Here is a 15,643-nt window from a genome sequence, read left to right as displayed (position 1 = left end):
TGTGAGACTAGTATTAGTTTCCGATACACCACTGCAGGTTCAGTGTATTCCTTGGACATACACATTGACGATGAAACACAGAAATCGAATCGGAATTAAATACAAAAGGCACAATGTCGCCTTACGTACAAGAATAGATACTCTTCTTACAGTCGGTGCTTTGAGCATTCCCTGTGAGACCAGTATTAGTTTCTGATACACCACTGCAGGTTCAATGTATTCCTTAGACATACACATTGACAATTAAACACTGAAATTACATCGGAATTAAATACAAAAGTCACAATGCCACCATAAGTGCAAGAACATAGACTCTTCTTACAGTCGGTGTTTTGAGCATTCCCTGCGAGACCAGTACTAGTTTCCGATACACCACTGCAGGTAAAATGTATTCCTTGGACCTTCACATTGACAATGGAACACAGAAATGGCATCGGAATTAAATACAAATGGCACAATGCCGCCTTAAGTACAAGAATAGAGAGTCTTCTTACAGTCGGTACTTTGAGCATTCCCTGTGAGACCAGTATTAGTTTCCCATACACCACTGCAGGGTCTATGTATGTCTTGGACCTTCACATTGACGATGAAACACAGAAATCGCATCGGAATTAAATACAAAAGGCAAAATGCCGCCTTACGTACAAGAATAGAGACTCTTCATACAGTCGTTGCTTTGAGAATTCCCTGTGAGACCAGTATTAGTTTCCGATACACCACTGCAGGTTCAATGTATTCCTTAGACATACACATTGACGATGAAACACTGAAATTTTATCGGAAATAAATACAAAAGGCACAATGCCGCCATAAGTGCAAGAATAGAGACTCTTCTTACAGTCGGTGCTTTGAGAATTCCACTGCAGGTTCAATGTATTCCTTGGACATACCCATTGACGATGAAACACAGAAATCGCATCGGAATTAAATACAAATGGCACAATGCCGCCTTACGTACAAGAATAGAGACTCTTCTTACAGTCGGTGCTTTGAGCATTCCCTGTGAGACCAGTATTAGTTTCCGATACACCACTGCAGGTTCAATGTATTCCGTAGACATACACATTGACGATGAAACACTGAAATTACATCGGAATTAAATACAAAAGGCACAATGCCGCCATAAGTGCAAGAATAGAGACTCTTCTTAAAGTCGGTGCTTTGAGCATTCCACTGCAGGTTCAATGTATTCCTTGGACATACACATTGACGATGAAACACAGAAATCGCATCGGAATTAAATACAAAAGGCACAATGTCGCCTTAAGTGCAAGAATAGAGACTCTTCTTACAGTCGGTGTATTGAGCATTCCCTGTGAGACCAGTATTAGTTTCCCATACACCACTGCAGGTTCAATGTATTCCTTGGACATACATCTTGACGATGAAACACAGAAATCGCATCGGAATTAAATACAAAAGGCACAATGCCCCCTTAAGTACAAGAATAGAGACTCTTCTTACAGTCTTACAGTCGGTGTCTTGAGCATTCCCTGTGAGACCATGAAAATAGTACAAGTATGGAGACTCTTCTTACAATCGGTGCTTTGAGCATTCCCTGTGAGACCAGTATTAGTTTCCGACACACCACTCCTGGTTCAATGTATTCCTTGGACATACACACTGACGATGAAACACAGAAATTACATCGGAATTAAATACAAAAGGGACAATGCCGCCTTAAGTGTAAGAAGAGTGAGACTTCTTAGAGTCTGTGCTTTGATCCTTTCCTGTGAGACCAGTATTAGTTTCCGATACACCACTGCAGGTTCTATGTATTCCTTGGACCTTCACATTGACGATGAAACACAGAAATCACATCGGAATTAAATACAAAAGGCACAATGCCGCCTTAAGTACAAGAATAGAGACTCTTCTTACAGTCGGTGTTTGAGCATTCCCTTTGAGACCAGTATTAGTTTCCGTAACACCACAGCAGGTTCAATGTATTCCTTTGACCTGCACATTGATGAAGAAACACAGAAACGCATCGGAATTAAATACAAAAGGCACAATGCCGCCTTGAGTGCAAGAATAAAGTCTCTTCGTACAGTCGGTGCTTTGAGCATTCCCTGTGAGACCAGTATTAGTTTCCGTTGCACCACTGCAGGTTCAATGTATTCCTTAGACATACACATTGACGATGAAACACTGAAATTACATCGGAATTAAATACAAAAGGCACAATGCCGCCTTAAGTGCTAGTAGAGTGAGACCTCTTAGAGTCTGTGCTTTGATCCTTTCCCGTGAGACCAGTATTAGTTTCCGATACACCACTGCAGGTTCTATGTATTCCTTGGACCTTCACACTGACGATGAAACACAGAAATCACATCGGAATTAAATACAAAAGGCACAATGCCGCCTTAAGTACAAGAATAGGAACTCTTCTTACAGTCGGTGCTTTGAGCATTCCCTGTGAGACGGTATTAGTTTCCGATATGCCACTGCAGGTTCAATGTATTCCTTGGACATACTCATTGACGATGAAACACAGATATCGCATCGGAATTAAATACAAAAGGCACAATGCCGCCTTACGTACAAGAATTGAGACTCTTCTTACAGTCGGTGCATTGAGCATTCCCTGTGAGACCAGTATTCGTTTCCGATACACCACTGCAGGTTCAATGTATTCCTTAGACATAGACATTGACGATGAAACACTAAAATTGCATCGGAATTAAATACAAAAGGCACAATGCCGCCATAAGTGCATGAATAGAGAATCTTCTTACAGTCCGTGCTTTGAGCATTCCCTGTGAGGCCAGTATTAGTTTCCGATACACCACTGCAAGTACAATGTATTCCTTGGACCTTCAAATTGACGATGAATCTCAGAAATCACATCAGAATTAAATACAAAATGCACAATGCCGCCTTAAGTACACGAATAGAGACTCTTCTTACAGTCGGTGCTTTGGGCATTCCCTTTGAGACCAGTATTGGTTTCCGATACACCACTGCAGTTTCAATGTATTCCTTGGACATACACATTGACAATGAAACACAGAAATCGCATCGGAATTGAATACAAAAGTCACAATGCCGCCATAAGTGCAAGAACATAGACTCTTCTTACAGTCGGTGCTTTGAGCATTCCCTGCGAGACCAGTACTAGTTTCCGATACACCACTGCAGGTACAATGTATTCCTTGGACCTTCACATTGACGATGGAACACAGAAATGGCATCGGAATTAAATACAAATTGCACAATGCCGCCTTAAGTACAAGAATAGAGAGTCTTCTTACAGTCGGTTCTTTGAGCATTCCCTGTGAGACCAGTATTAGTTTCCCATACACCACTGCAGGGTCTATGTATTTCTTGGACCTTCACATTGACGATGAAACACAGAAATCGCATCGGAATTAAATACAAAAGGCACAATGCCGCCTTAAGTACAAGAATAGAGACTCTTCTTACAGTCGGTGTTTTGAGCATTCCCTGTGAGACCAGTATTAGCTTCCGATACACCACTGCAGATTCCATGTATTCCTAGGACATACATATTGACGATGAAACACTGAAATTACATCGGAATTAAATACAAAAGGCACAATGCCGCCTTAAGTGCAAGAAGAATGAGACTTCTTAGAGTCTGTGCCTTTATCCTTTCCTGTGAGACCGGTATTTGTTTCCGATACACCACTGCAGGTGCAATGTTTTCCTTGGACCTTCACATTGACGATGAAACACAGAAATCGCATTGGAATGAAATACAAAAAGCACAATGCCGCCATAAGTACAAGAATAGGGACTCTTCTTACATTCGGTGCTTTGAGCTTTCCCTGTGAGACCAGTATTAGTTTCCGATACACCACTGCAGGTTCAATGTATTCCTTGGACATACACAATGATGATGAAACACAGATATTGCATCGGAATTTAATAAAAAAGGCACAATGCCGCCTTAAGTACAAGAATAGAGACTCTTCTTACAGTCGGTGCTTTGAGCATTCACTTTGAGACCAGTATTAGTTTCCGATACACCACTGCAGGTTCAATGTATTCCTTGGAACTTCACATTGACGATGAAAAATAGAATTCGCATCGGAATTAAATACAAAACGCATAATTCCACCTTCAGTACAAGAATGGAGACTCTTCTTACAGTCGGTGCTTTGAGCATTCCCTGTGAGTCCAGTATTAGTTTCCGATACACCACTGCAGGTTCAATGGATTCCTTGGACATACGCATTGACGATGAAACACAGAAATCGCCTCGGAATTAATACAAAAGGCACAATGCCGCCTTACGTACAAGAATAGAGACTCTTCTTACAGTCGCTGCTTTGAGCATTCGCTGTGAGACCAGTATTAGTTTCCGATACACCACTCCAGGTTCAATGTATTCCTTGGACATATTCATTGACGATGAAGCACTGAAATTACATCGGTATTAAATACAAAAGGAACAATGCCGCCTTAACTGCATGATGAGTGAGACTTCTTAGAGTCTGTGCTTTGATCCTTTCCTGTGAGACCAGTATTGGTTTCCGATACACCCCTGCAGGTTCAATGTATTCCTTGGACCTTCGCATTGACGAAGAAACACAGAAATCGCATCGGAACTAAATACAAAAGGCACAATGCCGCAATAAGTACCAGAATAGAGACTCTTCTTACAGTCGGTGCTTTGAGCATTCCCTGTGAGACCAGTATTAGTTTCCGATTCACCACAGCAGGTTCAATGTATTCCTTAGACATACACATTGACGATGAAACACTGAAAATACATTGGAATTAAATACAAAAGGCACAATGCCACCATAAGTGCAAGAATAGAGACTCCTCTTACAGTCGGTGCTTTGAGCATTGCCTGTGAGACCAGTATTAGTTTCCGATACACCACTGCAGGTACAATGTATTCGTTGTACCTTCACATTGACGATGAAACACAGAAATCGCATCGGAATTAAATACAAAATGCACAATGCCGCCTAACGTACAAGAATAGAGACTCTTCTTACAGTCGGTGCGTTGAGCATTCCCTGTGAGACCAGTATTAGTTTCTGATACACCACTGCAGGTTCAATGTATTCCTTAGACATACACATTGTCAATGAAACACTGAAATTACATCGGAATTAAATACAAAGTCAAATTGCCGCCATAAGTGCAAGAACATAGACTCTTCTTACAGTCGGTGCTTTGAGCATTCCCTGCGAGACCAGTACTAGTTTCCGATACACCACTGCAGGTACAATGTATTCCTTGGACCTTCACATTGACGATGGAACACAGAAATGGCATCGGAAATAAATACAAATGGAACAATGCCGCCTTAAGTACAAGAATAGAGAGTCTTCTTACAGTCGATACTTTGAGCATTCCCTGTGAGACCAGTATTAGTTTCCCATACACCACTGCAGGGCCTATGTATTCCTTGGACCTTCGCATTGACGATGAAACACAGAGATCGAATCGGAACTAAATACAAAAGGCACAATTCCGCAATAAGTACAAGAATAGAGACTCTTCTTGCAGTCGGTGCTTTGAGCATTCCTTGTGAGAGCAGTATTAGTTTCCGATACACCACTGCAGGTTCAATGTATTCCTTAGACATACACATTGACGATGAAACACTGAAATTACATCGGAATTAAATACAAATGTCACAATGCCGCCATAAGTGCAAGAGTAGAGACTCCTCTTACAGTCGGTGCTTTGAGCATTCCCTGTGAGACCAGTATTAGTTTCCGATACACCACTGCAGGTACAATGTATTCCTTGTACCTTCACATTGACGATGAAACACAGAAATCGCATCGGAATTGAATACAAAAATCACAATGCCGCCTTAAGTACAAGAATAGAGACTCTTCTTACAGTAGGTGCTTTGAGCATTCCCTGTGAGACCAGTATTAGTTTCTGATACACCACTGCAGGTTCAATGTATTCCTTGGACATACGCATTGACGATGAAACACAGAAATCGCATCGGAATTAAATACAAAAGGCACAATGCCGCCTTAATTACAAGAATAGAGACTCTTCTTACAGTTGGTGCTTTGAGCATTCCCTGTGAGACCAGTATTAGTTTCTGATACACCACTGCAGGTTCAATGTATTCCTTGGACATACGCATTGACGAAGAAAGACAGAAATCGCATCGGAACTAAATACAAAATGCAAAATGCCGCAATAAGTACAAGAATAGTGACTCTTCTTACAGTCGGTGCTTTGAGCATTCCCTGTGAGACCAGTATTAGTTTCCGATACACCACTGCAGGTTCAATGAATTCCTTAGACATACACATAGACGATGAAACACCGAAATTACATCGGAATTAAATACAAAAGGCACAATGCCGCCATAAGTGCAAGAATAGAGACTCTTCTTACAGTCGGTGCGTTAAGCTTTCCCTGTGAGACCAGTATTAGTTTCCGATACACCACTCCAGGTTCAATGTATTCCTTGGACATAGTCATTGCCGATGAAACACTGAAATAACATCGGAATTAAATACAAAAGAAACAATGCCGCCTTAACGGCAAGATGAGTAAGACTTCTTAGAGTCTGTGCATTGATCCTTTCCAGTGAGACCAGTATTAGTTTCCGATACACCACTGCAGGTTCAATGTATTCCTTAGACATACACATTGACGATGGAACACTGAAATTACATCGGAATTAAATACAACTGTCACAATGCCGCCATAAGTGCAAGAATAGAGACTCCTCTTACAGTCGTACTTTGAGCATTCCCTGTGAGACCTGTATTAGTTTCCGATACACCACTGCAGGTACAATGTATTCCTTGTACCTTCACATTGACGATGAAATACAGAAATCGCATCGGAATTAAATACAAAAGGCACAATGCCGCCTTAAGTACAAGAATAGAGACTCTTCTTACAGTCGGTGCTTTGAGCATTCCCTGTGAGACCAGTATTAGTTTCTGATACACCGCTGCAGGTTCAATGTATTCCTTGGACCTTCGCATTGACGATGAAACACAGAAATCGCATCGGAACTAAATACAAAATGCACAATGCCGCAATAAGTACAAGAAGAGAGACTCTTCTTACAGTCGGTGCTTTGAGCATTCCCTGTGAGGCCAGTATTAGTTTCCGATAGACCACTGCAGGTTCACTGAATTCCGTAGACATACACATTGACGATGAAACACTGAAATTACTTCGGAATGAAATACAAAAGGCACAATGCCGCCATAAGTGCAAGAATAGAGACTCCGCTTACAGTCGGTGCTTTGAGCATTCCCTGTGAGAGCAGTATTAGTTTCCGATACACCAGTGCAGGTACAATGTATTCCTTGTACCTTCACATTGACGATGAAACACAGAAATCGCATCGGAATTAAATACAAAAGGCACAATGCCGCCTTAAGTACAAGAATAGAGACTCTTCTTACAGTCGGTGCTTTGAGCATTCCCTGTGAGACCAGTATTAGTGTCTGATACAGCACTGCAGGTTCAATGTATTCCTTGGACATACGCATTGACGATGAAACACAGAAATCGCTTCGGAATTAAATACAAAAGGCACAATGCCGCCTTACGTACAAGAATAGAGACTCTTCTTACAGTCGGTGCTTTGAGCATTCCCTGTGAGACCAGTATTAGTTTCCGATACACCACTCCAGGTTTAATGTTTCCTGGGACATACTCAATGACGATGAAACACTGAAATTACATCGGAATTAAATACAAAAGGAACAATGCCGCCTTAACTGCAAGATGCGTGAGACTTCTTAGAGTCTGTGCTTTGATCCTTTCCTGTGAGACCGGTATTAGTTTCCGATACACCACTGCTGGTTCAATGTATTCCTTCGACCTTCGCATTGACGATGAAACACAGAAATCGCATCGGAACTAAATACAAAATGAAAAATGCCGCAATAAATACAAGAGTAGAGACTCTTCTTACAGTCGGTGCTTTGAGAATTCCCTGTGAGACCAGTATTAGTTTCCGATACACCACTGCAGGTTCAATGAATTCCGTAGACATACACATTGACGATGAAACACTGAAATTACATCGGAATTAAATACAAAAGGCACAATGCCGCCATAAGTGCAAGAATAGAGACTCTTCTTACAGTCGGTGCTTTGTGCTTTCCCTGTGAGACCAGTATTAGTTTCCGATACACCACTCCAGGTTCAATGTATTCCTTGGACATACTCATTGCCAATGAAACACTGGAATAACATCGGAATTAAATACAAACGGAACAATGCCGCCTTAACGGCAAGATGAGTAAGACTTTCTAGAGTCTGTGCTTTGATCCTTTCCTGTGAGACCAGTATTAATTTCCGATACACCACTGCAGGTTCAATGTATTCCTTGGACCTTCGCATTGACGATGAAACACAGAAATCGAATCGGAACTAAATACAAAAAGCACAATGCCGCAATAAGTGCAAGAATAGAGACTCTTCTTACAGTCGGTACTTTGAGCATTCCCTGTGAGACCAGTATTAGTTTCCGATACACCACTGCAGGTTCAATGTATTCCTTAGACATACACATTGACGATGAAACACTGAAATTACATCGGAATTAAATACAAATGGCACAATGCCGCCATAAGTGCAAGAATAGAGACTCCTCTTACAGTCGGTGCTTTAAGCATTCCCTGTGAGACCAGTATTAGTTTCCGATACACCACTGCAGGTACAATGTATTCCTTGTACCTTCACATTGACGATGAAATACAGAAATCGCATCGGAATTAAATACAAAAGGCACAATGCCGCCTTAAGTACAAGAATAGAGACTCTTCTTACAGTCGGTGCTTTGAGCATTCCCTGTGAGACCAGTATTAGTTTCCGATACACCACAGCAGGTTCAATGAATTCCTTAGACACACACATTGACGATGAAACACTGAAATTACATCGGAATTAAATACAAAATGCACAATGCCGCCATAAGTGCAAGAATAGAAACTCTTCTTACAGTCGGTGCTTTGAGCTTTCCCTGTGAGACCAGTATTAGTTTCTGATACACCACTGCACGTTCAATGTATTCCTTGGACATACTCCTTGACGATCAAACACTGAAATTACATCGGAATTAAATACAAAAGGCACAATGCCGCTTTACGTACAAGAATAGAGACTCCTCTTACAGTCGGTGCTTTGAGCATTCCCTGTGAGACCAGTATTAGTTTCCGATACACCACTCCAGGTTCAATGTATTCCTTGGACATACTCCTTGACGATGTAACACTGAAATTACATCGGAATTAAATACAAATGGAACAATGCCGCCTTAACTGCAAGATGAGTGAGACTTGTTGAAGTCTGTGCTTTGATCCTTTCCTGTGAGGCTAGTATTAGTTTCCGATACACCACTGCAGGTTCAATGTATTCCTTGGACCTTCGCATTGACGATGAAACACAGAAATCGCATCGGAACTAAATACAAAATGCACAATGCCGCAATAAGTACAAGAATAGAGACTCTTCTTACAGTCGGTGCTTTGAGCATTCCCTGTGAGACCAGTATTAGTTTCCGAGAGACCACTGCAGGTTCAATGTATTCCTTAGACATACACATTGACGATGAAACACTGAAATTACATCGGAATTAAATACAAGTGGCACAATGCCGCCATAAGTGCAAGAGTAGAGACTCCTCTTACAGTCGGTGCTTTGAGCATTTCCTGTGAGACCAGTATTAGTTTCCGATACACCACTGCAGGTACAATGTATTCCTTGTACCTTCACATTGACGATGAAACACAGAAATCGCTTCGGAACTAAATACAAAATGCACAATGCCGCAATGAGTACAAGAATAGAGACTCTTCTTACAGTCGGTGCTTTGAGAATTCCCTGTGAGACCAGTATTAGTTTCCGATACACCACTGCAGGTGCAATGAATTCCTTAGACATACACATTGACGATGAAACACTGAAATTACATCGGAATTAAATACAAAAGGCACAATGGCGCCATAAGTGCAAGAATAGAGATTTTTCTTACAGTCGGTGCTTTGAGCTCTACCTGTGAGACCAGTATTAGTTTCCGATACACCACTGCAGGTTCAATGTATTCCTTAGACATACACATTGACGATGGAACACTGAAATTACATCGGAATTAAATACAAATGGCACAATGCCGCCATAAGTGCAAGAATGGAGACTCCTCTTACAGTCGGTGCTTTGAGCATTCCCTGTGAGACAAGTATTAGTTTCCGATACACCACTGCAGGTACAATGTATTCCTTTTACCTTCACATTGACGATGAAAAACAGAAATCGCATCGGAATTAAATACAAAAGGCACAATGCCGCCTTAAGTACAAGAATAGAGACTCTTCTTCCAGTCGGTGCTTTGAGCATTCCCTGTGAGACCAGTATTAGTTTCCGATACACCACTCCAGGTTCAATGTATTCCTTGGACATACACATTGACGATGAAACACAGAAATCGCATCGGAATTAAATACAAAAGGCACAATGCCGCCTTACGTACAAGAATAGAGACTCTTCTTACAGTCGGTGCTTTGAGCATTCCCTGTGAGACCAGTATTAGTTTCCGATACACCACTCCAGGTTCAATGTATTCCTTGGACATACTCATTGACGATGAAACACTTAAATTACATCGCTATTAAATACAAAAGGAATAATGCCGTTTTAACAGCAAGATGAGTGAGACTTCTTAGAGTCTGTGCTTTGATCCTCTCCTGTGAGACCAGTATTAGTTTCCGATACACCACTGCAGGTTCAATGTATTCCTTAGACATACACCTCGACGAAGAAACACTAAAATTACACTGGAATTAAATACAAAAGGCACAATGCCATCACAAGTGCAAGAATAGAGACTCCTCTTACAGTCGGTGCTTTGAGCATTCCCTGTGAGACCAGTATTAGTTTCCGATACACCACTGCAGGTACAATGTATTCCTTGAACCTTCACATTGACGATGAAACACAGAAATCGCATCGGAACTAAATACAAAAGGCACAATGCCGCTTCAGTACAAGAATAAAGACTCTTCTTACAGTCGGTGCTTTGAGCATTTCCTGTGAGACCAGTATTAGTTTCCGATACACCACTGCAGGTTCAGTGTATTGCTTGGTCATACACATTGACGATGAAACACAGAAATCGCATCCGAATTAAATACAAAAGGAAGAATGCCGCCTTAAGTAGAAGAATAGAGACTCTTCTTACAGTCGGTGCTTTGAGCTTTCCCTGTGAGACCAGTATTAGTTTCCGATACACCTCATCAGGTTCAATGTATTCCTTGGACCTTAACATTGACGATTAAACACAGAAATCGCATCGGAATTAAATACAAAAGGCACAATGCTGCCTTAAGTAGAAGAATAGAGACTCTTCTTCTGTCGGTGCTTTGAGCATTCCCTGTGGGACCAGTATTAGTTTCCGATACACCACTGCAGGTTCAATGTATTACTTGGACCTTCGCATTGACGATGAAACACAGAAATTGAATCGGAATTAAATACAAAAGGCACAATTCCGCCATAAGTGCAAGAATAGAGACTCTTCTTACAGTCGGTGCTTTGAGCATTCCCTGTGAGACCAGTATTAGTTTCCGATACACCACTGCAGGTTCAATGTATTCCTTAGACATACACATTGACGATGAAACACTGAAATTACATCGGAATTAAATACAAGTGGCACAATGCCGCCATAAGTGCAAGAGTAGAGACTCCTCTTACAGTCGGTGCTTTGAGCATTTCCTGTGAGACCAGTATTAGTTTCCGATACACCACTGCAGGTACAATGTATTCCTTGTACCTTCACATTGACGATGAAACACAGAAATCGCTTCGGAACTAAATACAAAATGCACAATGCCGCAATGAGTACAAGAATAGAGACTCTTCTTACAGTCGGTGCTTTGAGAATTCCCTGTGAGACCAGTATTAGTTTCCGATACACCACTGCAGGTGCAATGAATTCCTTAGACATACACATTGACGATGAAACACTGAAATTACATCGGAATTAAATACAAAAGGCACAATGGCGCCATAAGTGCAAGAATAGAGATTTTTCTTACAGTCGGTGCTTTGAGCTCTACCTGTGAGACCAGTATTAGTTTCCGATACACCACTGCAGGTTCAATGTATTCCTTAGACATACACATTGACGATGGAACACTGAAATTACATCGGAATTAAATACAAATGGCACAATGCCGCCATAAGTGCAAGAATGGAGACTCCTCTTACAGTCGGTGCTTTGAGCATTCCCTGTGAGACAAGTATTAGTTTCCGATACACCACTGCAGGTACAATGTATTCCTTTTACCTTCACATTGACGATGAAAAACAGAAATCGCATCGGAATTAAATACAAAAGGCACAATGCCGCCTTAAGTACAAGAATAGAGACTCTTCTTCCAGTCGGTGCTTTGAGCATTCCCTGTGAGACCAGTATTAGTTTCCGATACACCACTCCAGGTTCAATGTATTCCTTGGACATACACATTGACGATGAAACACAGAAATCGCATCGGAATTAAATACAAAAGGCACAATGCCGCCTTACGTACAAGAATAGAGACTCTTCTTACAGTCGGTGCTTTGAGCATTCCCTGTGAGACCAGTATTAGTTTCCGATACACCACTCCAGGTTCAATGTATTCCTTGGACATACTCATTGACGATGAAACACTTAAATTACATCGCTATTAAATACAAAAGGAATAATGCCGTTTTAACAGCAAGATGAGTGAGACTTCTTAGAGTCTGTGCTTTGATCCTCTCCTGTGAGACCAGTATTAGTTTCCGATACACCACTGCAGGTTCAATGTATTCCTTAGACATACACCTCGACGAAGAAACACTGAAATTACACTGGAATTAAATACAAAAGGCACAATGCCATCACAAGTGCAAGAATAGAGACTCCTCTTACAGTCGGTGCTTTGAGCATTCCCTGTGAGACCAGTATTAGTTTCCGATACACCACTGCAGGTACAATGTATTCCTTGAACCTTCACATTGACGATGAAACACAGAAATCGCATCGGAACTAAATACAAAAGGCACAATGCCGCTTCAGTACAAGAATAAAGACTCTTCTTACAGTCGGTGCTTTGAGCATTTCCTGTGAGACCAGTATTAGTTTCCGATACACCACTGCAGGTTCAGTGTATTGCTTGGTCATACACATTGACGATGAAACACAGAAATCGCATCCGAATTAAATACAAAAGGAAGAATGCCGCCTTAAGTAGAAGAATAGAGACTCTTCTTACAGTCGGTGCTTTGAGCTTTCCCTGTGAGACCAGTATTAGTTTCCGATACACCTCATCAGGTTCAATGTATTCCTTGGACCTTAACATTGACGATTAAACACAGAAATCGCATCGGAATTAAATACAAAAGGCACAATGCTGCCTTAAGTAGAAGAATAGAGACTCTTCTTCTGTCGGTGCTTTGAGCATTCCCTGTGGGACCAGTATTAGTTTCCGATACACCACTGCAGGTTCAATGTATTACTTGGACCTTCGCATTGACGATGAAACACAGAAATTGAATCGGAATTTAAAAAAAAAGGCACAATGCCGCAATAAGTGCAAGAATAGAGACTCTTCTTACAGTCGGTGCTTTGAGCATTCAGTGTGAGACCAGTATTAGTTTCCGATATACCACTGCAGGTCCATTGTATTCCTTAGACATACACATTGACGATGAAACACTGAATTTACATCGGAATTAAATACAAATGGCACAATGCTGCCATAAGTGCAAGAATAGATACTCCTCTTACAGTCGGTGCTTTGAGCATTCCCTGTGAGACCAGTATTAGTTTCCGATACACCACTGCAGGTTCAATGTATTCCTTAGACATACACATTGACGTTGAAACACTGAAATTACATCGGAATTAAATAAAAATGGCACAATGCCGCCATAAGTGCAAGAGTAGAGACTCCTCTTACAGTCGGTGCTTTGAGCACTCCCTGTGAGACCAGTATTAGTTTCTGATATACCACCTCTGGTTCGATGTATTCCTTGGACATACGCATTGACGATGAAACACAGAAATCGCATCGGAATTAAATAGAAAAGGCACAATGCCGCCTTACGTACAAGAATAGAGACTCTTCTAACAGTCGGTGCTTTGAGCATTCCCTGTGAGACCAGTATTAGTTTCCGATACACCACTCCTGGTTTAATGTATTCCTTGGACATACTCAATGACGATGAAACACTGAAATTACATCGGAATTAAATAGAAAAGGCACAATGCCGCCATAAGTGCAAGAGTAGAGGCTCCTCTTACAGTCGGTGCTTTGAGCATTCCCTGTGAGACCAGTATTAGTTTCCGATACACCACTCCAGGTTCAATGTGTTCCTTGGACCTTCGCATTGACGATGAAACACAGAAATCGAATCGGAATTTAAAAAAAAGGCACAATGCCGCAATAAGTGCAAGAATAGAGACTCATCTTACAGTCGGTGCTTTGAGCATTCAGTGTGAGACCAGTATTAGTTTCCGATATACCACTGCAGGTTCATTGTATTCCTTAGACATACACATTGACGATGAAACACTGAAATTACATCGGAATTAAATACAAAAGGCACAATGGCGCCATAAGTGCAAGAATAGAGACTTTTCTTACAGTCGGTGCTTTGAGCTCTACCTGTGAGACCAGTATTAGTTTCCGATACACCACTGCAGGTACAATGTATTCCTTGTACATTCACATTGACGATGAAACACAGAAATCGCATCGGAACTAAATACAAAATGCAAAATGCCGCAATGAGTACAAGCATAGAGACTCTTCTTACAGTCGGTGCTTTGAGAATTCCCTGTGAGACCAGTATTAGTTTCCGATACACCACTGCAGGTTCAATGAATTCCTTAGACATACACATTGACGATGAAACACTGAAATTACATCGGAATTAAATACAAATGGCAGAATGCCGCCATAAGTGCAAGAATAGAGACTCCTCTTACAGTCAGTGCTGTGAGCATTCCCTGTGAGACCAGTATTAGTTTCCAATACACCACTGCAGGTACAATGTATTCCTTGTACCTTCACATTGACGATGAAAAACAGAAATCGCATCGGAATTAAATACAAAAGGCACAATGCCGCTTTAAGTACAAGAATAGAGACTCTTCTTACAGTCGGTGCTTTGAGCATTCCCTGTGAGACCAGTATTAGTTTCCGATACACCACTCCAGGTTCAATGTATTCCTTGGACATACTCCTTGACGATGAAACACTGAAATTACATCGGAATTAAATACAAAAGGAACAATGCCGCCTTAACTGCAAGATGAGTGAGACTTGTTAGAGTCTGTGCTTTGATCCTTTTCTGTGAGACTAGTATTAGTTTCCGATACACAACTGCGGGTTCAATGTATTCCTTGGACCTTCGCATTGCCGATGAAACACTGAAATTACATCGGAATTAAATACAAAAGGCACAATGCCGCCATAAGTGCAGGAATAGAGACTCTTCTTACAGTCGGTGCTTTGAGCTCTCCCTGTGATACCAGTATTAGTTTCCGATACACCACTCCAGGTTCAATGTATTCCTTGGACATACTCATTGCCGATGAAACACTGAATTAACATCGGTATTAAATACAAAAGGAACAATGCCGCCTTAACGGCAAGATGAGTAAGACTTCTTAGAGTCTGTGCTTTGA

The sequence above is a fragment of the Schistocerca serialis genome, chromosome 4, assembly GCF_023864345.2.
Source record: "Schistocerca serialis cubense isolate TAMUIC-IGC-003099 chromosome 4, iqSchSeri2.2, whole genome shotgun sequence".
Classification (NCBI taxonomy): Eukaryota; Metazoa; Arthropoda; class Insecta; order Orthoptera; family Acrididae; genus Schistocerca; species Schistocerca serialis.
Note: the sequence above shows the minus strand (reverse complement) of the source record.